Genomic DNA, 22132 nt, shown 5'->3' with positions numbered 1-22132 from the left:
TGGCTCTGTATTTACAAATGAAAACCAACAAAGGAGCGTCAAACGCTGAGTCAAGGAATGACTACCTGTGAAAGCAACTATAAGCAGTTGCACTCTGTTTGAAAATAAAATCTCAATGGATTTTATTGAAGGCCCTCACTCACCGACCTAGTCGGTGACATGTTTTATCATCGGACCCCACCAGGAATGGCCGATTGCCATCCCGGTGTGCTACAACGCCAGTGTTACTGCAGAGCTGGTTTTGTGATTGTGGAGTGAAAAATTAAAATGGCCAAATAGATCGAAAAAATCTTTTATTGATTTCGCCAAATGGACAAGTAAAAAATGATAATAAGGGAAGGATAACGGACACAAATTAAAGGTCCACTGCTACCCCTGGTGAAAAAACGGTCAACATGTTTCAGCCTATGTGATTAGTTTAATCAGGCATTCGTCAGGACCAAGAAAGTGTGAATATATTTACAGTGCTGTGTGTGAAGCCTCGGTGGTATGGACGCGCTAAGACCCACCCTACCAAAGGACTGTTCTTACTCTCCATTTGTGGTAGTGTGGTCGAGCAGTAAGGCTTTATCAGAGGGTAGTATTAAGCATTTCTTGTACACAAGAAATGGTTTCACACACTCAAAGACTGAACTCGGACCAATTTGTTTTGTATAAACATATGATTTAGTTGTATTTTATTTCTAAAACCAAGCAAGGCCTGGTACAGGTAAGTGTAATAGTACTTTGCTAAAATAAGCAGTTGAATACAGTTTGAATGCAATTGAATTGGTTACAGATAAGACACTTGTTCATAACCAGTTGAAATTACTTTTCAGTTGCTATTGAAATTACTTTAAGTAACTTTACAGATTTCTTTTTTTACTCTGTGTGGTATATATATATATATATATATATATATATACATATACACACACACACACCTACTGGGACATTTCCTGAATAAAGTGAAGTAATGCAATTTGTTATTAAAACACACTTGTATGATTTTTCATAGAATTTCCAACTCTGCACTTAAAGCACAAGTTACTACTTGTGTAACGATATATCTGTAAGAGACATTAGTTAGTATTAGATTCCTTACCTTAGAATATCCCCAGGCGTCAGACTGGATCCGGAAATTTTTGCGTAGCAGTACCCTTGCGCGTCGGTAGGCGTCGTCTGCGGCTCCGCGTCCGTCGTCGGCGTCGTGGGCGCCGTGATGACGTCGTCGGAGTACTTAGACGCCGCCTCCGCGTGCTGACGTCAGTTCTTAGGCATAGCTTTCCCGCGCCAGAAACGCAGAGCCATGTTAAAAACCAACACTGGTGCCATTGAAACTAGGGCCCTGAAGGGGACAACCCTAACCCTAGATATTGGTTCGCAGAACGGGGAGGATGGGTGGGTCGGTAAGGAATCTAATACTAACTAATGTCTCTTACAGATATATCGTTACACAAGTAGTAACTTGTTTATCTGAAAGAGACACGTTAGTATTAGATTCCTTACCTTAGAATAGATACCCCAGCAATACCAACCCTGGTGGTGGGTCTGCGAACCAATAATCACACCAGAAAGTCCTGGAGGAGGGAAAGGCCAAAGAAGCCATCCCTCCGGACTTGACTGTCCAGGCAGTAGGGTCTTGCAAACGTGTGCAGCGATGCCCACGTAGCAGCCTGACAGATGTCTTGTAAGGGCACACCCCTGCCCAGGGCAGTGGTGGTCGCCGTCGCTCGGGTAGAAAGAGCCCGCAGTCCAACCGGGGGCTCCTTCCTAGCCAAGGAGTAGCATGCCTGGATACACAGGATGATCCACCGGGAGATGGTCCTCTTGTGCACCGCTTTCCCCTTCTTAGCGCCCACGTAACCAACAAAGAGTTGGTCATCCACCCGGAACTGGCGTGTGCGATCCAAATAGAATGAGAGCGCACGTTTTGGGTCCAGACGGTGGAGCCGCTCTTCCTCTTTAGAGGGATGCGGTGGCGGGAAGAAGGTAGGCAAGGTGATGGACTGCCCGATGTGAAAGGCCGTGACAACCTTGGGCAGGAAAGAAGGTTCGGTACGAAGCACCACTTTGTCCGGATGGACAGAAAGGAAAGGTGGAGTACAAGAAAGGGCCTGGAGCTCACTCACTCTCCTGGCAGAGGTGATGGCAACCAGGAAAGCAGTCTTCAAAGTCAGAAGGCGAAGAGGACAGTTGTGAAGTGGCTCAAAGGGAGCGCACATCAGGAATGTCAAAACCAGGTTCAAGTCCCACTGAGGCATCACAAACGGAACAGGAGGAAACGTGTGAGTGATGCCCTTAAGAAATCGGTTAACAATAGGGGACTTGAACAAAGAAGGCTGATCAGGTAGCCTGAGAAAGGCTGAAAGGGCAGAAAGGTAGCCCTTGATAGTGCCCAGAGCAGAGCCCTGCTGGGCAAGAGAAAGAAGGAAGAGAAGAACCTCAGAAAGAGGGGCAGAAAGAGGATCCACAGCCTTTCCTGTGCACCATGCCACAAATCTGTTCCACCTGCAGGCTTATACCGACTGTGTGGAGGGACGCCTGGCTGCCAGAATGATGTTACAGACTTCAGGAGGCAAGTCAAATGGCCTCAACTGTCGCCGCTCAATCTCCAAGCATGGAGGTGGAGACTGGACAGGTTCGGGTGGAGGACCGTCCCCTGCTGCTGCGACAGAAGGTCCTCCTGAAGAGGCAGACGAACCGGGGGGATCTACTGACATACTGAGTAGCTCTGGATACCAGTACCTTCTGGCCCAGTCCGGAGCCACAAGGATGACTTGGGCCCGGTCGCGCTTGATCTTCTTCAGCACTCTGGGCAGAAGTGGTATAGGCGGAAAGGCGTACAACAGACCGCAACTCCACTCGCGACGAAAAGCGTCTCCGAGCGAGTGCCGCCTTGGAAATTCCAACGCGCAGAACCGATGACATTGCGCGTTCTCTTCGGTGGCGAATAGATCTAACCAAGGCTCTCCCCATCGCTGAAAGAGGCCTTGCGCCACGTCCGAGTTCAGACGCCATTCGTGATCCATCATGCACCGACGGCTGAGCTCGTCCGCCCTGGCGTTCAGAGAACCTGCCAGGTGTTGAGCCACCAGGGTCACGCCCTGGCGTTCCAGCCATTGCCAAAGGCGTAGAGCCTCTTGACAAAGGGTCCACGACCCCACCCCGCCTTGTTTGTTGCAGTACCACATGGCAGTGGTGTTGTCCGTGAACACCTGCACTACACTCCCCCGGACAGAGGGGAGGAATGCCTTCAGTGCCAGACGAATCGCCCTGAGCTCCAACAGGTTGATGTGGAGCCGGGTCTCCGCCGGAGACCAGAGGCCTCTGATCTCTGCCTCTCACATGTGGCCTCCCCAGCCCTGGAGGGACGCGTCCGTCACAACTACGTGCTCCGGTTGGGGAAGGGAGAGGGATCTGCCGCTGACCCAATCGCGGTCCGTAAGCCACCACTGCAGCTGTCTCACAGTGCCCTCCGAGATCAGGACGTGGTCGGATAGGTTGCCCTGATGCTGGGCCCACTGAAACTTCAGCTCCCACTGCAGAGCCCGCATCCGCCACCTGGCGTGATGCACCAGTAGGATGCAGGAGGCCATCAGCCCCAGAAGCCGCAGCGTCAACCTGACCGAAACCCGGGATAACGGCTGAAAGATGGGAATCAGAGCCTGAATATCCCGGACCCGCTATTCGGGCGGATAAACCCGAAACCGCGCCGAGTCCAGAACCGCTCCGATGAAGAGGAGCTTCTGAAAGGGACACAGGTGTGACTTCGGCACATTGATGGAGAACCCCAGCAGGTGCAGGAGGTCTGCCGTCATCTGGAGGTGGCTGACGACTGTCTGGGGCGAGCCCGCCTTCAACAACCAGTCGTCGAGGTAGGGGAAGACTGAAACCCCTAACCTGCGCAGATGAGCTGCGACCACCGCCATCACCTTCGTGAACACCCGTGGGCCGCTGGTAAGGCCGAAGGGGAGCACGGTAAACTGAAAGTGCACGTGGCCCACCATGAACCGCAGGTAGCGCCGGTGGGCAGGCAGGACGGGGATATGAAAGTAAGCGTCCTGCAAGTCCAATGCTACCATCCAGTCTCCTGGGTCCAGGGCAGCCAGGACCTGAGCCAGTGTCAGCATCTTGAACTTCTCCTTCCGGAGGAAGCCGTTGACGTCCCGTAGGTCCAAGATAGGGCGTAGGCCCCCTTTGCCCTTCTTGGGTACCAGAAAGTAGTGGGAGTAGCAACCACACCCTACTTCTGGCCCAGGAACGCGCTCGATGGCCCCCTTGGCCAAGAGGGCCGTAACTTCCTCCTGCAGAAGTCGCAAGTGATCCCCCGATACACGGTGGTTCTGCGGTGGCATGGCTGGAGGAGTCGCCTCGAAGGGGAGGGAGTAGCCCCTTCGGACGATTTGCAGCACCCACCTGTCCGATGTGACAGTGCGCCAGTGGAGGTGGTGATGGCGAACCCTGCCCACCACTGGCGTCACATGGGCCTGAAAGCACGGACTAGGAGGGTTTTGAGGCGGATGCTGCAGGGGAAGGTGTGGACTGACCTCGCCGCTGCCCCCGACCACCTGGACGGCGGTTCCCACGGCCGCCACCGCGTTGGGTATTGCCCTGCGGTGCGTGGCTGGCGGCACGTGTGGGCGCACCCCTTCCGTGGCCACGAAAGGAGTGATAGGCAGCCGATTGCTGGCGCTGGCCCGAGAGGCCTAAGGACTTGGCCGTAGCCCTGGAGTCCTTAAAACGCTCAAGCGCATGGTCTGCCTTGTCGCCAAAGAGGCGATGGCCATCGAACGGCATGTCCATAAGCGTGTTCTGGACATCTGCCGAGAAGTTGGCGGACCTCAGCCAGGCGTGGCGTCTGACCGTCGTTGCCATCGCTCTACCCAGCGAGTCAGTGGTATCCAGCCCACACCGGATGTAATACTTGGCTGCATCCCGGCCCTCCACAAGGGCTTGGCAGAGTTTGGCCCGTACCTCCAACGGACACTCTGGCAGCACTTCCGCGACCTTATCCCACACAGAGTGGGTGTAACGTCCCAAGAGGCAGGCGGTGTTAGAAGACCGCAGGCCGAGGCTAAGTGATGAGAAGATCTTCTTCCCATACTGGTCATACCTCTTGGATTCCCGGTCCGGGGAGGCGGACGGGAATGCGGTCTGGGAATTGGAGGCCTGGATGACCAGGCTCTCGGGGGTAGGGTGGGAGGACAGGAAACATAGGTCGCCCGGGGCTGGGCGGTGGCGTCTGGCCACGTTCCTTTCTACGGGCGAACCCGTAGCGGGCTTGGACCAAGTGCCCAGCAGAACGTCGGTCAAGGCCTCATTGAAAGGCAGCAGAGGCTCGGCCGAGCTTGACTGCGGTTTAAGGACCTCAGTGAGGAGGTTAGTCCTCACGGCCGCGACGGGGAGCTCAAGGTCCAAGGCCTTGGCAGCCCTCATCAGCACCACACTATAAGTTGCCCCCTCCTCCGATGCCACGGAAGGAGGGGAGACAAAACCAGTGTCTGGAGAGGTGTCCAGGCCACTGGCCTCCCCAAGGTCTCCTGTCCAGTCCTCATGAGACTGACACTCCCTGGTCAGAGGGTCCTCAGACCCCTCCCAGTCCTCTTCATCACCCATCTCCTGAAATTCAGGGTTCTCATCCAATGGGGCCTGCTCGTAGAGAGAGAACTCTCCAACCGGCGTCTGGAGCGGCGCCCATCGGGGCCGTCCCGACGCCGGAACAGGAACGAAGGTGGAACCGGGGACGGCGCCGCCCGAGGCCGGCGCCGGAGGCGACACCTGAGGGTCCGACGCCCGGGGAGGTCGTCAGATCCACCGGCGACGAACCAGATCCCGAAGGAGGACCAGCGGCATCCTGCGGCGCCGGGCCCGAAGGCGCCTTAGGCGTCGGAACAACTGGACCCCTCGGCGCCGGGCCCGAAGGCACCGGCGGCGTCTGGGCCAAAGCACCCGACGGCGTCGGGGCCGGAGCCGCCGACCCACTAGGGCCCCCAGACGGGTCCGCTGGGCCCGAAGGCGCCGCGGAGCCCGTCGGAGTAGAGAGTTTCCTCATGGCCATGAGGAAGCGCTCGACCTCCTCCGGCGTCGCGTGCAGCCCAGGGACCGGAGGGTGTGGAGCTGCATGCGGCGTCCGCGACTCCGACGGAGCCGCGTGGGCGGTGTCACCCGAACCCCCGGCCGCATCGCGCGAGGGTCGGGGGAGTCCGAGGAGCGATGACGGCGCTTGGACTTCTTGTGCCTCTTACCGGACGACGACTTCGACCCGGAGGAGTGCGGCCTACTCTCGGAGCTGTGATGGCTCCGAGCCCGCGACCTGTCCCTCGACCTCCCATGGGATCGGGACCTCTCATGGCGCGGGGCCGACTGCCGGAGTTCGAGGCGCCTACGGGACCGCTCCCGCCTGGCTTTCGAAGAGAGGGCCCGGCAGTCGGAGCAGGCCTTGTCGTCGTGGTCGACGCCCAAACACGACAAACAGACGCGGTGAGGATCCGTGACCGACATCAGCCGGTCGCAATCGTCACAAGGTTTGAAGCCGGGCATCCCTAAAGGCACCGTGTCGGAGTCGAGAGACTCGAAATAGGATCAAAAAGGATCAAAAAAGTTAGTCAAAAAGTGACTAGGGTTATTGCTTTTTGTAGATCTGCGCTTGCTGGCGCGGAAAAATGAAGAACTGACGTCAGCACGCGGAGGCGGCGTCTAAGTACTCAGACGACGTCATCACGGTGCCCACGACGCCGACGACGGACGCGGAGCCGCAGACTACGCCTACCGACGCGCAAGGGTACTGCTACGCAAAAATTTCCGGATCCAGTCTGACGCCTGGGGATATTCTAAGGTAAGGAATCTAATACTAACGTGTCTCTTTCAGATGCGTTTTTCACAAAAAAGCAGTCAATGCAATCCTATGGGAGAAAATGACATTATTGGTTTTCAGAGAAGCAGGGATGTGGAATTCCTGTAGGCCGCTGCCCAGGACATATTGTTTAGGGTCAAGTGCAACAAGTTTTCTGGTGTATTTTGTCCTTGGGACAAGTAGGCCCAACCCCCTGCAGCGCAAACCCTTTAGCTGCCAGTTTGCAGTACCACATTATGGATCAGGGAAGGGCACTGTCTGCAGTTAAGGAAATATTTCTGTCCATATGTTCCGCCTGTTCAAACTTGTATTTATGGTTCATTAATTGAATGCCTATATTATTAGGGTGAGCACTCTAAGTAAATGTAGTAAACTCTGACTGCACTACGGACAGTGGTTCCAGTATAAAAATGTGTACACACGTTTTCAAAGTTTAGCAATATGAGGCTATGTATAATGCTCCGAGAATGCTCTCTGGTTTGATGCAAATATTTGCAGAAGCCTGAAAGCAAGATTGATGATTCTTTGCTTTCAAAGTAAAATGTTCATAAGAGAAGGAAAGCAGGAAAAAAACATTTTGCTAAACTACTGTAAAATTTGAGGTAACATTTCTTTGCAGCATCATTTAGTAACAAGTGTTGATGCATGCTAGTGTGAGGGAGAGGGAGAGCGGGAAAGAGGGAGAGATATTTACTAAACACAAAAGGCCAATTCTGCTTTGTCAATTCCCAAGAATTTACAGAAGTAGGACAAAAAATGGTACTTCTAGAAAATATTTGAGAACTGCATTTTAGCATGAGCATATATGCATAGATGCATAGATTTGCTCATGCGAAAATCTGAGTGTAGGAAGGTTGTTCCCTGACTATGGTTGCCCCCAACTTTTTGCCTGGTGTTTTGCTGGTTTTCTGACTTAGTTGACCTGAGGCCCTGCTATTCAGGACCTCAGGCCCACTGCTCTCTCTGTAAAATGGATTCCATGTACCTTAGGTACATATCTAAATTGGATACTGAGTCACCTTATCAGTCCCTGTACAGTGTACCTTAGGTACCCAGGGCATAGGTGTACCCAGGGCCTACCAGGGGCTGCAGCATGTATTATGCCACCCCTGGCTGGCCATCCAAATCTGACACAACTGGCTGCTTGACAGCTGGGGCAAGGTGGTGTAATCACCCTTTGCTTTAGATATAGTATACCTATATCTAACCCAAAAATGGACACACAGATCTCCTATCAGTCACTCCTATGGCAGGCCTTAACAATCCTGAAGGCAGAGGCTTGGAATCGTGTGAGATGGTGCTCTGGCATGAGCTGAGCCTGTCTGCGGCTTTCGGGATCCATCCCTTAGCCGTTTCCATGATATCGCATACCATATACTCTTAAGTGCATTATAATCCTCGCGGTTATATGCCAACTCTGGTATCGCTTTATCAAAACATGTCGAGTAAGGTGTCATACGAATTGGAATACTAACCCCTCGCCAATTCTGGCGACGGGGTTAGCATTCCACCCTTCTAGAGGGACACGACATGTATGTAACCCCTAACCCCGGTAAAAGTCAGACAGAGCCTTAGCATCCACAAAATGGATGCTGCCACCGAGACACAAGTCTGCCCTCCTGCTGCTGGGAGTCCTCCCAGAGCAGGAGATAAGGACAGCACCGTCCCAGACAGGGTTTTGTGTATTGTAGGTAGGCAGGGCTTTAGAGGAAGGTGACTGCACGTGGCACCCCGGTGCTCACTGTGCATAGGCTGGCTGGAACCAGTTCCAGGGTCACTCCAGACCCTGTGCTGGGGAAAAGCCCGCCAAGGAAGTGGGTGTAACCACCCCCCTCCTAGTCCCACCCATAGGGCAGGACTTAGTCGCGTGCCAGCCCCTTTTTACAGGATAAAGGTAGAGACTGGCCCCCTTCCAAATCAGATCATCTTTGAATCCTGAAACTACTTTCTGCGAAAGGAACTCAAGACTTCTTCCTAAGATTTCTCCCTTGTGACTAAGGAGTAGTCACCCTGCACCCGCAGGCACCATCTAAGAACACTGCGGTCTGCTGCAAGTCCTTCCTCCGGAATCCGACTGCCCAGCTCGACGAGAACCGGCTTCCCTGGCACCTCTGACCTCTACCTGCATCATCAGTCACGCTGAGATTCGTGGGTGTGACGAGGCCTCGAGGGACCGGCCATCTTCAAGACTGCACGACTTCTTTCCAGCAAGCCCGCCGAGTGAATTCCTGGTGAGTGCTTTGGGGTCCGAGAAGCCCCCACCCTGAGCAGCTCCAGCACCGAAGAGCAGCCCCCCAGCATCTCCACGATCTGCGTGGGGCCCTTCTGCTTTTTGCTGCTCACCGCGTTGTTTGGCTACTAGCCCGCTGGCTTGTGGCCTTCCTGACGACGCCCGACGACATTTCTGCTGCTGGTCTGGTTGCTCCAGACTGGCCCTTGCTTCCCTCCATCGGAGAAGTACCCTGGACCCTCCTGGTCCGCCCAAGACGCCATTTTAGGTCCACCGCGTGGGCCTTGCATTTGCCAAGACTTGTTGCCCAATCCTGGGTCCAGCGACGTCGACAGCAAGAACCTCCGTGGGACAGCTCGCACCTCCATCCTGGTCGCCGACAACGCCTCCTGGTCCGAGAGACTGCAGAGCCCAGCAGCGCCCACTCACCTGACTGCGGTGACTTCGCCCGGTGCCATCCTGGTGCCCACTTAATCACTGGCTAGTGATTCAAGAACTTGGTCCCCTCTGCTTTCAGGTTTTCTTCTTCCTTGATCCAGGCTTGGATCCATCGAACTTTTCTTCACTGGTCGCCTGCCAGCAACTTCTTCCTTCCAGGCTCCTGGTCCGGCAACGAGATCCCCGACGTCTTTTCAGACCTATGCAGCTGCAGCCCCTGGGCTAGGTAACTTCGGCACTTCGGTGTCCCAGCATAGCCTCACTATCCTAGGGTCAGGATCCACTGTCGTTTTCTTCCTACCAGGTCGGGTTCGCCCGTGAAGACTAACTTTGCATTTACTAGCCTCCATAGACTTTGTCCCGCATCCCGCGTGAGAGTGCACACTCTGCACCCGAGTCCCCTAGGTCTCCTAGAAGTAATCTAACGATTCCCTAGTCCAGTCCTAGCGATTCCAAAGCCTATTAGAACTGTTACTTACCTGCTAGTAATTCGCATTCCACTTTTTAAAGTATATGGTTTTTCGTGCCCCTCGGGCATTTGTGTATAACGTGCTAACTTAAGTATTTTCGTAAGAGTTTTGTTGTGTGCCTAGCACCCTGTCCTCATAAAGAGTACAGGGTTGTTGTGATTCTAATAAATACACTGTTTATTTTCATAACACTTGTGTGGTGTCCTTTCACTGGGTGTTCAAGGGGTAATGTGATGGTAAAACAGCTGGCTTAACACGCCCTCTAGAGTCTTAGCCTTAGACTGCTCGTATCCATGCTACTAGGATAGCTGGTCTATAAGGTTGACTTACAACCAATCATCAATAAGGGTTGTTTGGACTGATATATAGTGATCACTAGAATAGTGAACACTGCACATCAGGCCAACTTCTCACACTGAGTGGATGCAAATTCACTTTCCCTCCAACCACTTTTTCCCCAACTCTGGAAGAAGGTGTACGCCTGCCATTGTCAGGAGTACATTTCTAACATTTTTCAGTATGTGTAAAGATTACAGAAGAGTTGCTGAAAACCCTTAAAACATGCAAGTGCACAGGTTACTACTAGTGTAACGATATATCTGTAAGAGACATTAGTTAGTGATAGATTCCTTACCTTAGAACATCCCCAGGCGTCAGACTGGATCCGGAAAGTTTTGCTAGCAGTACCCCTGCGCGTCAGTAGGTGGCGTCCTGCTGCTCCACGTCCATCACTGGCGTCGTAAGCGCCGAGATAACGTCACAGAGACTACTTAGGTGCCACCCAAGCGCACGGACGTCAGTTCTGTACACGACTATCCGCTTGGAGTCACACTGCCAGGCAAGAGGGTCCTCGGACCCCTCCCAGTCCTCTTCCTCCTCTGGTACAGGAGGGGCAGGTCTAGGCGGCAGAGCCAGAGAAGGGACAAACGGCATCGGAAACGGTGCAGAGAACGGCACCGCCCGGGGCCGGACTAGCGCTGCTTCCCAATGCGGATCCCAGGCAGCAACAAAATGGTCCTAGTACCGAGGCAAGGGTGGAATGAACAGCACCCACTGCGGCACGGAGGGCGGAGCAGAGGGCAGCGCTGGGGCCTGAGCCGGCAACGCTGGACCTTGTGGCGCCGGAGCAAACAGCGTAGGATCCTGTGGCGCCGAAGCTGGATCAGAAGACGGCGGCGCCGACAGGCCAACAGGATCTGGACACAGGGTCATGGGGCCCAAAGGCGTGCCGGCGGGAGCCCCACGCCTAAAAAGGCGTTCCATGGCAGCAAGAAACTCTTGCACCTGTTTGGGAGTCGCCGACAGACCCAGGTAGAGAGGGTAGACTGCAGGACTGCCAGGCTCCAGAGGAGCCGCAGGTGCACAACCCATGTCCCCCTCGTCTGCCTCAGAGGAGCGACGGGGGGACGTCAGAGAGCGAACGCGCCTCTTAGACTTCTTTTTAGGACGTCGCTTACCAGAATCCAAGGGTGTAGACTTGGAGCGACGACTACGGTCCCGTGAGTGGTCCCGGGAACGGTCCCAGACCGGTGGTGTGACAAATGCTGGATCTCCAGCAATTTCCGGCGCCGCTCCCTCAAGGCCTTCGGGCCATGGCTCGACAGTCCCGGCAGTCAGGATCAGTCTCCAGGCAGTAGAGGCAAACATCATGGGTGTCTGCCACCGACATATTATGGCGGCAGGCCCCGCCAGATTTAAATCCAGATATCCCTACGTGCACCAGGAGAAACAAGGAGTTAGACAAAAGCAGTCAAAAGTGACAAGTACTTGCTCTTTCCGGATCTGCGCTTACTGGCGCGGAAAAAGAAAGAACTGACGTCTGCGCGCATGGGTGGCGCCTAAGTAGTCTCCGTGACGTCATCTCGGGGCTTGAGAAGCCGCGACAGACGCAGAGCCGCAGGACGCCACCTACTGACGCGCAGGGGTACTGCTAACAAAACTTTCCTGATCCAGTATGACGCCTGGGGATATTCGAAGGTAAGGAATATATCACTAACGTGCCTCTTTCAGATTAGTAGGTTTGCCCAACTCAAAAGGGCATTTTAACCCTGGAACTATTGCTAAGCACTACCTTCAACCCCAGTATGTAGATCTTCGGAAGCATGGCAACATAAGGGGATGGCAAGTATTCAGACACTACAATGGTATGAGCCCTGGCATAATCAGAGAGGCTATATCAGAGCTCTTATATAATGAGATTACGGACTTAATTTGTTGCCGCACTACATGGCACCAAAGGGACAAGTGGCTTTTGTTACAGCCCACATAGCTTTAGGATACAACCTGCCCCATGGACAAGTAGAGATTTTATTAAATTCCACACTCCTGGGAAGTACTTGGTTTTAAGAGTTGGCTTTTTGAGGGTAGAACAAGAGTTCCCCCAGGGTCAAGGATGCACATTAAGAGCACCCTCAGCAGCACTAGGGCGGTCTGGTGCAGAATGCTGAGACCTAATGTTATCCAATGATGGCTAGGGGGCCTCTGGTTGGTGGCTGCTCACAAGCAGGCCACAAGGTTATGGACGCAAAGCTCCTGGAATTAAGCTCAAGGCAAAGGGTGGTCAAAGTTAGCACATAGAATGCACCCACAGGGGCAGTCTGGCGCTGTGTTGGCATCAGGTGCCCTGTTATTTTCAATGGGAGTTGCTGGTTTGGGATTTTGGCTGCAGGCTCAGTCCAGGAAATCTTCCGGGAGGAACCAACAGAGGGACAGCTAAGTTGGAGGGCACGGGGACATAGGTGCACCTCAGGTCTTCTTCTCCAGTGCGCCGGGCGGACGGATGCAGGGGTGCCTTTTCAGGTTGGATTTCACCTTACCGGGTCACACGTAGTTGGGGGGGCCCCGTTTCAGAGGCTGCAGGCGACGTCAGGAAGTCCTACATTGAGCAACCTACGGTGGAGTCTGACTTCGGAGCGCTGGGGGACGTCGCTGGTACTGGTGGACCAATTGGACTCGGCCGTAAGCATTGGATGAAGTGGTGATTCCAGGCGTCTGGTTTCTTTGTCCTCAGCAGGCTCCGAGTCTTTCTTTGGTGATTCTTTTGAACAGAGCTGCTGTTCACAGAAGATCTGGTCTTGGTTGAAGGCAATCAGTCCTCCCAGGGGTCCTGGAGGTTGCTGGCTGCAGGACAAGGCACTTTTTGTTGCAAGATCTCTGGAAACTGCACACAGGCCGGTAGGGAGGGGGCCAAGTCAGTTCTTCTCTGCAGTCTCCTCTGCTGGGCATCTTCTTTCGCCCTTTTTTGTAGGTTGCGGGAAACTGCCTTTTTGGATCCGGGCTATCTGCTAAATTATGTATTTAGGTGGCATTTTAGGGGTCTCGAGGTCAGTAGCCAGTGGGCTACTGACCTTAGGGTGACTACACCCTCTCTGTGCTCCCCCCACGTGGGGGAGTGGGCACAATACCTAATCCTATTTTGGAGAGTGCTTGCCATCTGCAAGATGGAAGGCACTGAAAAGTGGGCTTCACCTCGCCTCCCCCTCCTGAGGGGTGGAGTTGTCAGAGGTGGGCATCCCTTCTGGGCTGCTCTAATTTTTCTTGCCCGTCTTTCTGCTGAAAAGGGAGTGAGACAGGAAGGGGACATGCTCCTGATAGGCGCAGAGGCTGGGTGTCGTGTTACAAAGGAAGCAACAACTTTGAAGCTTCCCTGCCACAGATGGCTCAGGTAAGGATTTGTTTCTGGGCCCAGGTAGCGAAGGCTCCCACCCCAGGGGTCCAGAAACATGTCTTGTGATGGCAGGCTGGTGTTTACCAGTCAGGGAACACAATAGAGGCTGGTCGTTTTTCAGGGGGCATCTCGAAAATCTCGAACCAGGAAGGAACCAGGTGCTGTCGTCGCGATCAGGTGAAGAGTGCAGCCACGTGGACCAGGAGGTGTCTTCGACGACCAGGATGGAGGCACGAGCTGTCCCACGCAGGCTCTCGCTGTCGGCGGTGTCGGATCCGGACTTGGAGTCAACAGTCCTTGGCAAAGGCAACCCACGCTGTGAGTGGAAAAGATGTCTGGTGGCTGGAGATGTGGCTGCGTCGGGGGACATCCAGGATGAGTCAGGCGGAGGCGTTCTGGATGCGCTGGAGTCTTTTCTGTAGCTTGGCTGTGGTTCCGGCGTAGAGGGCGTTTCCGTAGTCCAGTCGGCTGGTGACGAGTGCCTGGGTGACAGTCTTCCTGGTCTCGGTCGGGATCCAGCGGAAGATCTTGTGAAGCATACGCAGGGTGTTGAAGCCCGATGAGGAGACGGCGTTGACTTGTCTGGTCATCGAGAGGGAGGGGTCCAGGATGAAGCCCAGGTTGCGTGCTTGGTCAGTTGGCTTGGGTGCGGTGCCCAGGGCTGGGGGCCACCAGGAGTCGTCCCAGGCGGAGGGCGAAGATCCCAGGATGAGGACTTCCGTCTTGTCAGAGTTCAGTTTCAGGCGGCTGTCCTTCATCCACTCGGCGACGTCTTTCATCCCTTCGTGTAGGCAGGTTCTGGCGTGTCGGGGTCTCTGGTGAGGGAGAGGATCAGCTGGGTGTCGTCGGCGTAAGAGATGATGTTGAGGTTGTGCTGGCGTGCGATGGCTGCGAGAGGTTTCATGTAGATGTTTAAGAGGGTGGGGCTGAGTGAAGATCCTTGCGGGACGCCGCAGATGACTTCGGTGGCCTCGGAGCGAAACGGGGGGAGGTGGACTCTGTGTTCTTCCGGCGAGGAACGAGATGATCCACTCCAGTGCCTTCTCTTGGATACCGATGTTGCTGAGGCGCTGGACTAGGGTGCGGTGGCAGACCGTGTCGAACGCAGCGGAGAGGTCCAGGAGGATGAGGGCCACTGTTTCCCCCTTGTCGAGCAGGGTCCGGATGTCGTCGGTGGCTGCGATGAGGGCGGTCTCGGTGCTGTGGTTGGCTCTGAAGCCGGACTGCGAGGGGTCGAGGGATCCTTTCGTCTCGAGGAAGGCGGTCAGCTGTCTGTTGACGATCTTCTCGATGACTTTAGCAGGAAAAGGGAGGAGCGAGATGGGGCGGAAGTTTTTGAGATCGGTGGGGTCCACTGTAGGTTTCTTCAGGAGGGCGCTGATCTCGGCGTGCTTCCAGCTCTCCGGGAAGGTGGCGGTGTTGAAGGAGGCGTTGATGATGTGCCGGAGTTGGGGTGCGATGGTGGAGTCGGCCTTGTTGAAGACGTGGTGTGGGCAGGGGTCGGTCGGTGATCCGGAGTGGATGGTGTTCATCGTGCAGGCTGTGTCTTCGGTGGTCACCGTGGTCCAGGTGCGAAGGGTGGCGGTGGGGGGCGTTGGTTCGCGGTTGGGTGCGTGGGTGGGGCGCCGAAGCTGTTGTGAATGTCGGCGATCTTGCGGTGGAAGAACGAGGCGAGGGAGTCGCAGAGGTCTTGTGACGGAGTGATGTCGTTGGTGCCGGTGCTGGGGTTGGAGAACTCCTTGACGATAGTGAAGAGCTCTTTGCTGTCGTGGGCGTAGTTGTCCAGTCGTTCCTTCAAGGATTTCTTCTTGGTGGTGCGGATGAGCTGGTGGTGCTTGCGGGTAGCGTGTTTGAGGGCGGTCATGTTGTCGGTGGTCCAGTCGAGGAGCCAGGCTTTCTCGAGGGTGCAGCAGGTCTTCTTGGAGTCCTTGAGGTCGTCGGTGAACCAGGATGCCTTCTTGCTTCTGGGTCTGCTGGGAGGGTTCTGTTCTTTAGTGGCGCGAGGTCGTCGGCGCAGGCGGTCAGCCACTGTGTGAAGTTGCGGGCTGCTTCGTTGGGGTCCGTTGTGTTGGTGGGTGGGCTTTGGCTGAGGGAGGTGGTGAGTGTGAGAAGTTGGCCTGATATATAATGTTCACTATTCTAGTGAACACTCTGTATCAGTCCAAACAACCCTTATTGATTGGTTGTAAGTCAACCTTATAGCCCAGCTATCCTAGTAGCATGGATACGAGCAGTCTAAGGCTAAGACTCTAGAGGGCGTGTTAAGCCAGCTGTTTTACCATCACATTACCCCTTGAACACCAAGTGAAAGGACACCACACAAGTTGTTATCAAAAATAAAGTGTATTTATTTATAACAAGACTACCCTGGCTCTTTATGAGACAGGGAGCTAAGCACACAACAAAACTCTTAAAGAATTACTGAAAGTCGCACAATTTACACAAATGCCCGAGGGGCACGAAAAACCATATACACAAGAAGTGGAATGCGAATTACTAGCAGGTAAGTAACTATTCTCATAGACTTTAGAAACGCTAGGCCTACAATACTAAACCCTTAGATTAGTAGCAGGAGGCCTGTGGACGTCGTGTGCAGAGTGGGAACTCTCACGCGTAAGGCGGGAAAAAGTCTATGGAGGCTAGCAAAGACAAAGTTACTGTTCTCGGGCGAACCCGACTAGGTGGATCGAAAACAAGAGTGGATCCGAACACTTAGGGTGTTGGACTATGCTGAAGCACCGGAGTACTTGGTTTACCTAGCCCAGGGGCTGCGGCTGCATAGGGTTCAAGTTGCGTCGGAAACCCTCGTTGAAGATCCAGGAGCCTGAAGAAAGAAGTTGCTGGCAGGCGACCAGTGAAGAAGTTCGTGGTGATCCAAGCCTGGATCAGGGAAGGAGAAACCTGTAAGCAGAGGGGACCAAGTTCTGAATCACTAGCCAGTGATTTGAGTGGGCACCAGGATGGCACCGGACGAAGTCACCTCAGCCAGGTGAGTAGGCGCTGCTGGGCTCTGCAGTCTCTCGGACCAGGAGGCGTTGTCGGCGACCAGGATGGAGGTGCGAGCTGTCCCACGAAGGTTCTTGCTGTCGACGTCGCTGGACCCAGGAGTGGGCAACAAGTCTTGGCAAATGCAAGGCCCACGCGGTGGACCTAAAATGGTGTCTTGAGTGGACCAGGAGGGTCCAGGGTGCTCCTCTTTTGGAGGGGAGCAAGGGCTAGTCTGGAGCAACCAGACCAGCAGTGGTTGTCGTCGTGGAGCGTCGTGAGAGGGCCACTAGCCAACGGGCAAGCGACCTGGACAACGCGGTTGGCAGCAAAGAGCAGAAGGGCCCCACGCAGATCTCGTGGATGCAGGGGGGCTGAACTTCGGTGCTGGAGTTGCTCAGGGTCGGGGCTTCTCTTACCCCAAAGCACTCGGTCGAGGGTCACTCGGTGGTCGTGCTGGACAAGCGTCGTGCAGTTCTGAAGATGGCCGGTCCCTCGAGGTCTCGTCACACCCACGGATCACAGCTGGGCTGATGATGTAGGTTGAGGTCAGAGGTGCCAGGGAAGCCGGTTCTCGTCGTGCTGGAGCAGTCTTGATCCGAAGGAGAGACTGGCAACAAACCGCGATGCTTGGTTGGTGCCTGCTGCTGCAGGGTGACTACTCCTTAGTCACAAGGGAGAAATCTTGAGAAGAAATCGAGAGTTCCTTTCGTGGAAAGTAGTTTCAGGATTCAAAGATGATCTAATTTGGAAGGGGGCCAGTTCCTACCTTTATCCTGCAAAAAGGGGCTGGCACGCGACTAAGTCCTGCCCTATGGGTGGGACTAGGAGGGGGGTGGTTACACCCCTCTCCTTTGGCGGGCTTTCCCCAGATCAGGGGCTGGAGTGCCCCTGGAACTGGTTCAAGCCGGCCTATGCACAGTGAGCAACGGGGCGCCACTTGCAGTCACCTTCCTCTAAAGCCCTGCCTACCTAGGATACACAAAATCCCGTCTGGGACGGTGCTGGCACCGCCCCTGGCAGGAAACCCTTTGTCCTTGCCTCCTGAGCTGGGAGGACTCCCAGCAGCAGGAGGGCAGACTTGTGTCTCGGTGGCAGCATCCATTTTGTGGAGATAAGGCTCTGTCTAACTTTAACCAGGGTTACAGGTTACATACATGTCGTGTCCCTCTAGAAGGGTGGAATGCTAACCCCGTCGCCAGAATTGGCGAGGGGTTAGTATTCCAATTCGTATGACACCTTACTCGACATGTTTTGATAAAGCGATACCAGAGTTGGCATATAACCGCGAGGATTATAATGCACTTAAGAGTATATGGTATGCGATATCATGGAAACGGCTAAGGGATGGATCCCGAAAGCCGCAGACAGGCTCAGCTCATGCCAGAGCACTATCTCACACGATTCCAAGCACTCTGCCTTCAGGATTGTCAAGGCCTGCCATAGGAGTGACTGATAGGAGATCTGTGTGCCCATTTTAGGGTTAGATATAGGAATACTATATCTAAAGCAAAGGGTGATTACACCACCTTGCCCCAGCTGTCGTGCAGCCAGTTGTGTCAGATTTGGATGGCCAGCCAGGGGTGGCATAATACATGCTGCAGCCCCTGGTAGGCCCTGGGTACACCTATGCCCTGGGCACCTAAGGTACTCTGTACAGGGACTGATAAGGTGACTCAGTATCCAATTAGATATGTACCTAAGGTACATGGAATCCATTTTACAGAGAGAGCAGTAGGCCTGGGGTCCTGAATAGCAGGGCCCCAGGTCAACTAAGTCAGAAAACCAGCAAAACACCAGGCAAAAAGTTGGGGGCAACCATAGTCAGGGATCTACCTTCCTACAGTGAGCTGGTCTGCGGTGATCTTGCTCCAATTCCTGTGAGGTACCTGTTGCGGGTGGTGGTGGGTCGTGGATCTTTTGAAGCTGAAGTGGACGCAGCTGTGGTCGGTCCAGTGGAGTCCTGTGGCGCGGCTGAAGGTGATGTACTTGCTAGAAGAGAAGACGGGATCAAGCGTGTGGCCGGCGTAGTGGGTGGGGGTGTTGACCAGTTGCTTGAGTCCGAGGTTGGCGAGGTTTTCCAGCAGGGCGGTGGTGTTGCGGTCCTTGTTCTCCAGGTGGAAGTTGAGGTCCCCGAGGAGGATGTAGTCAGTGGAGGGGAGGGCGTGCGGGCTGATGAACTCTGTGATGTCTTCGCTGAATTGTGTGCGTGGTCCCGGGGGTCTGTAGACGAGGGTGCCTCTGAGGGTCGTCGTAGGGTCGGTGTGAATCTGGAAGTGGAGATGTTCGGCTGCGGCAAGGAGTCGTTGGCGTCGGTCGTGATGCGGATGGTGTTCCTGTGGACGATGGCGATGCCACCTCCGGTCTGGTTGATGCGGTCCCTCCTGATGATCTTGTACCCGTCCGGGATGGCGATGGCGGGTGCAGAGGAGGCGTTCATCCAGGTTTCCGTGAGGAAGGCGACGTCCGGTGATGTAGCGTCGAGGAGGTTCCAGAGTTCCACGGCGTGTCTGTGGACGGAGCGGGTGTTGATCAGGATGCACTTGAGGTGGTTGCTGCTGGTGTTTGTCTTGGTGGGTGCGGGGCAGGTTCGGAGGCAGGTGAACTTGCAGGTGCAGCAGGTGAAGAGTCCGTGGGTGCGTCTCGGGGTGGCTCGGCAGCAGGCGTGAGTCCGGCCGGCATTGAGTGCGTTGAGAGTGGCGGCGTCGTAGGTCAGTCGGGTCGTCTTGCCTCGGCGGGGAGGGCCAGGGGTCCTGGCGCTGGGCGTGGGCCAGGCGCGGACGGGCTTACCTTTGGCGCACCTTCGACGCTCAATCGGCGCTCCCGCTGCGCGCGTCTGCTGCGCGGTCGCTCTGGGGCGTCATAAGTAAGGAGCCGGGAGGGAGGAGCAGCTGGGTGGCGGGAGCGGGGCGGCGAATGGAATCACAGGGGGGCGGGGCCGCAGGGAGGCAGCGGCGGGTAATTCCAAGAAGCAGCGGGCAGCGGGAAATTCCCAGGAGCAGCGGGAAATTCCCAGGAGCAGCGAGCGAAGGAATCTGCAGGCAGGAGGCGGCAAAGGCAGGCAGGAGCGGCGGCAGCAGTGAGTGGGGCGACCAAGCCCTGTGGAGGGCTGAGCGGTCACCTAGGAGAGTCACCTAGGAGAGTCCGGGGTGCCCCTCTTTTGGAAGGGAGCAAGGTCCAGTCTGGAGCAACCAGACCAGCACCAAGGATTCAAAGGTTCGTCGTCTAGGAGGTCACTAGCCAGCCGGCAAGTGACCAGACAACGCGTCGAGCAGCAAACAAGCAGAAGGGCCCCACGCAGATCTCGTGGATGCTGGAGGGCTGATCTTCGGTGCAGGGGCTGCTCGGGGCTGGGGCTTCTCAATCCCCAAAGCACTTGGTCGAGTTTACATCGGGAGTCGTGCTGGAAGCGAAGTGCAGGTTCGTTCAAGATGGCCGGTCCCACGTGTCTCGTCGCACCCACGGGTCTCAGCTGTGCTGCAGATGTAGGTAGAGGTCGGAGAGGTCTGGGAATCCGGGTCTCGTCCGGCTCTGAAGTCTGGATCCTCGAGGGAAGATGACAAAGTGAAGCCGCTGGACGCTTGATGGTGCCTGCAGTTGCAGGGTGGACACTCCTTGCCCACAAGGGAGATTTTCTTCAGTCTTCTGTGGAGCAGAACGTCGAAGTCCAGAGTTTCTTCTTGTAGAGTAGTTCAGGATTAATCTAACTTGGAATGTAAATAGCTCCTACCTTTATCCTGCTAAAGGGGGCTGCACTACTGACTAGGTCCCTCCCCTGGGTGGGACCAGGAAGGGGGGTGGCTACACCCCCTATCCTTTGTCCGGTTTCGCGCCAGAGCTGGGGCAGGGATGCCCCAGCAACTGGTTTGAACCGGTGTATGCACAGGACACCTTGTGTGCCCCAGGTATGTCTCATTCCTTTCAGGCCTATCCTCCCCAATACACAAAATCTTGTCTGGGGTGGTGCTAGAACCTCCCAAGGCAGGAAACCCTTTGTCCAAGCCGCCCTTGCTGGAAGGACTCCCAGCAGCAGGAGGTCAGACTTGTGTCTGTGGTGGCAGCATCCATTTTGTGATGCTGAGGCTCGAGTTAACTTTAACCGGGGTTCACAGTTACATGCATGTCGTGCCCCTCTAGAAGGGTGGAATGCTACCCCCGTCGCCAGAATTGGCGAGGGGGTAGTATTCCAATTCGTATGACACCTTACTCGACATGTTTTGATAATGTTATACCAGAGTTAGCATTTAACCGCGAGGTTGATAATGCACTTAAGAGTATACGGTATAGCGTTATCATGGAACAGCTATTAGGACTTGGTTCCGCAAGCTGCAAACGGGCTCAGCTCATGTCAGAGCACCATCTCACATAATTCCAAGCACTCTGCCTTCAGGATTGATAAGGCCTTCCATAGGAGTGACTGATAGGAATATATGTGTCCATTTTAGGGTTAGATATAGGTATACTATATCTACAGCAAAGGGTGATTACACCACCTTGCCCCAGCTGTCATGCAGTCAGTTGTGTCAGTTTTAGATGGCCAGCCAGGGGTGGCATAATACATGCTTCAGCCCCAGGTGTGCCCTGGGTACACCTCTGCCCTGGGTACAGGGAATGATAAGGTGGCCCAGTACCAATTGGTAAATGCACCTAAAGTACATGGTTGTCAATTTAGAGAGAGAACAGCTAGGCTGTGGGTCTGATTAGCAGGCCCACAGCCAGGGAAAGTCGTAAACCAGTGAAGCAAAAAGCAAAAATCTGGGGTGACCATAGGATTGCAGACCCCACTCTCCTACAGTCGCGAGTTACCATTGACTTTTAATGGAGAACGAAGAAGTTACAAAGTTACTGTTTTAGGGAACTTCCGGATGGACTACGACAAAACCCCTTTAGACTACGACACTTCGAGAGTCAAGAACCACAGGAGCACCGGAGTACTTGTGTTACCTCACCCAGGGAAGCCGGGTGCATAGGTGCCTTTTGATGTCGGGTTTCATCGATGCTTTCAATGGAGATCTGCAAAAGAAGTGCTGAGGAGGCCAGACGAAGAGTGTCCGGGTGGATCCAAGGGTGGATCGAAGAACTGAAGAACCTGAAAGCAGAGGGGACAGAGTCTGGGTCACTAGCCAGTGACCAGGAAGGAACCAGGCATTGTAGCGATTATCTCAGGTGAAGAGGTGAAGCTGGTCTCTGCAGCCACGAGGTCCAGGAGGTAGCGCCGACTACCAGGAGCTGGATTCGAGCTGTCCCACGAAGGATCTTGTGGACTGCAGTGTCGGTATCCGGACTGGACCCAACAAGCCTTGGCAAACGCAATCCAAACAGGAAGTGAAAATGGGTTCAGGTCAGACCAGTAAGGTCTGGGGAGCTTGTTCCTTTGCAGGGAAGCAGGAGCAAGCCTGGAGCAACCAGAAAAGCAAGTTGGTTTCAAAAGTTTGTCTTCAGGGGGCTCACTTTGGTGCAAATGGTGCTCGGGTCTGGGGCTTCTCGTACCCCAATACACAACTGCG

At 54.7% G+C, this 22132-nt stretch overlaps 1 protein-coding gene across 1 annotated transcript in view; it reads right to left on the bottom strand.

The window, feature by feature from the left end:
- Positions 1-22132, bottom strand: part of LOC144818836 (uncharacterized) — a 1999126-nt gene that overhangs the window by 1215719 nt on the left and 761275 nt on the right.

Source organism: Lissotriton helveticus, chromosome 2_1, assembly GCF_964261635.1.
Source record: "Lissotriton helveticus chromosome 2_1, aLisHel1.1, whole genome shotgun sequence".
In the NCBI taxonomy this organism is placed as follows: Eukaryota; Metazoa; Chordata; class Amphibia; order Caudata; family Salamandridae; genus Lissotriton; species Lissotriton helveticus.
The sequence above is the reverse complement of the archived record's forward strand: the minus strand, read 5'-3'. Positions and strand labels throughout refer to the sequence as shown.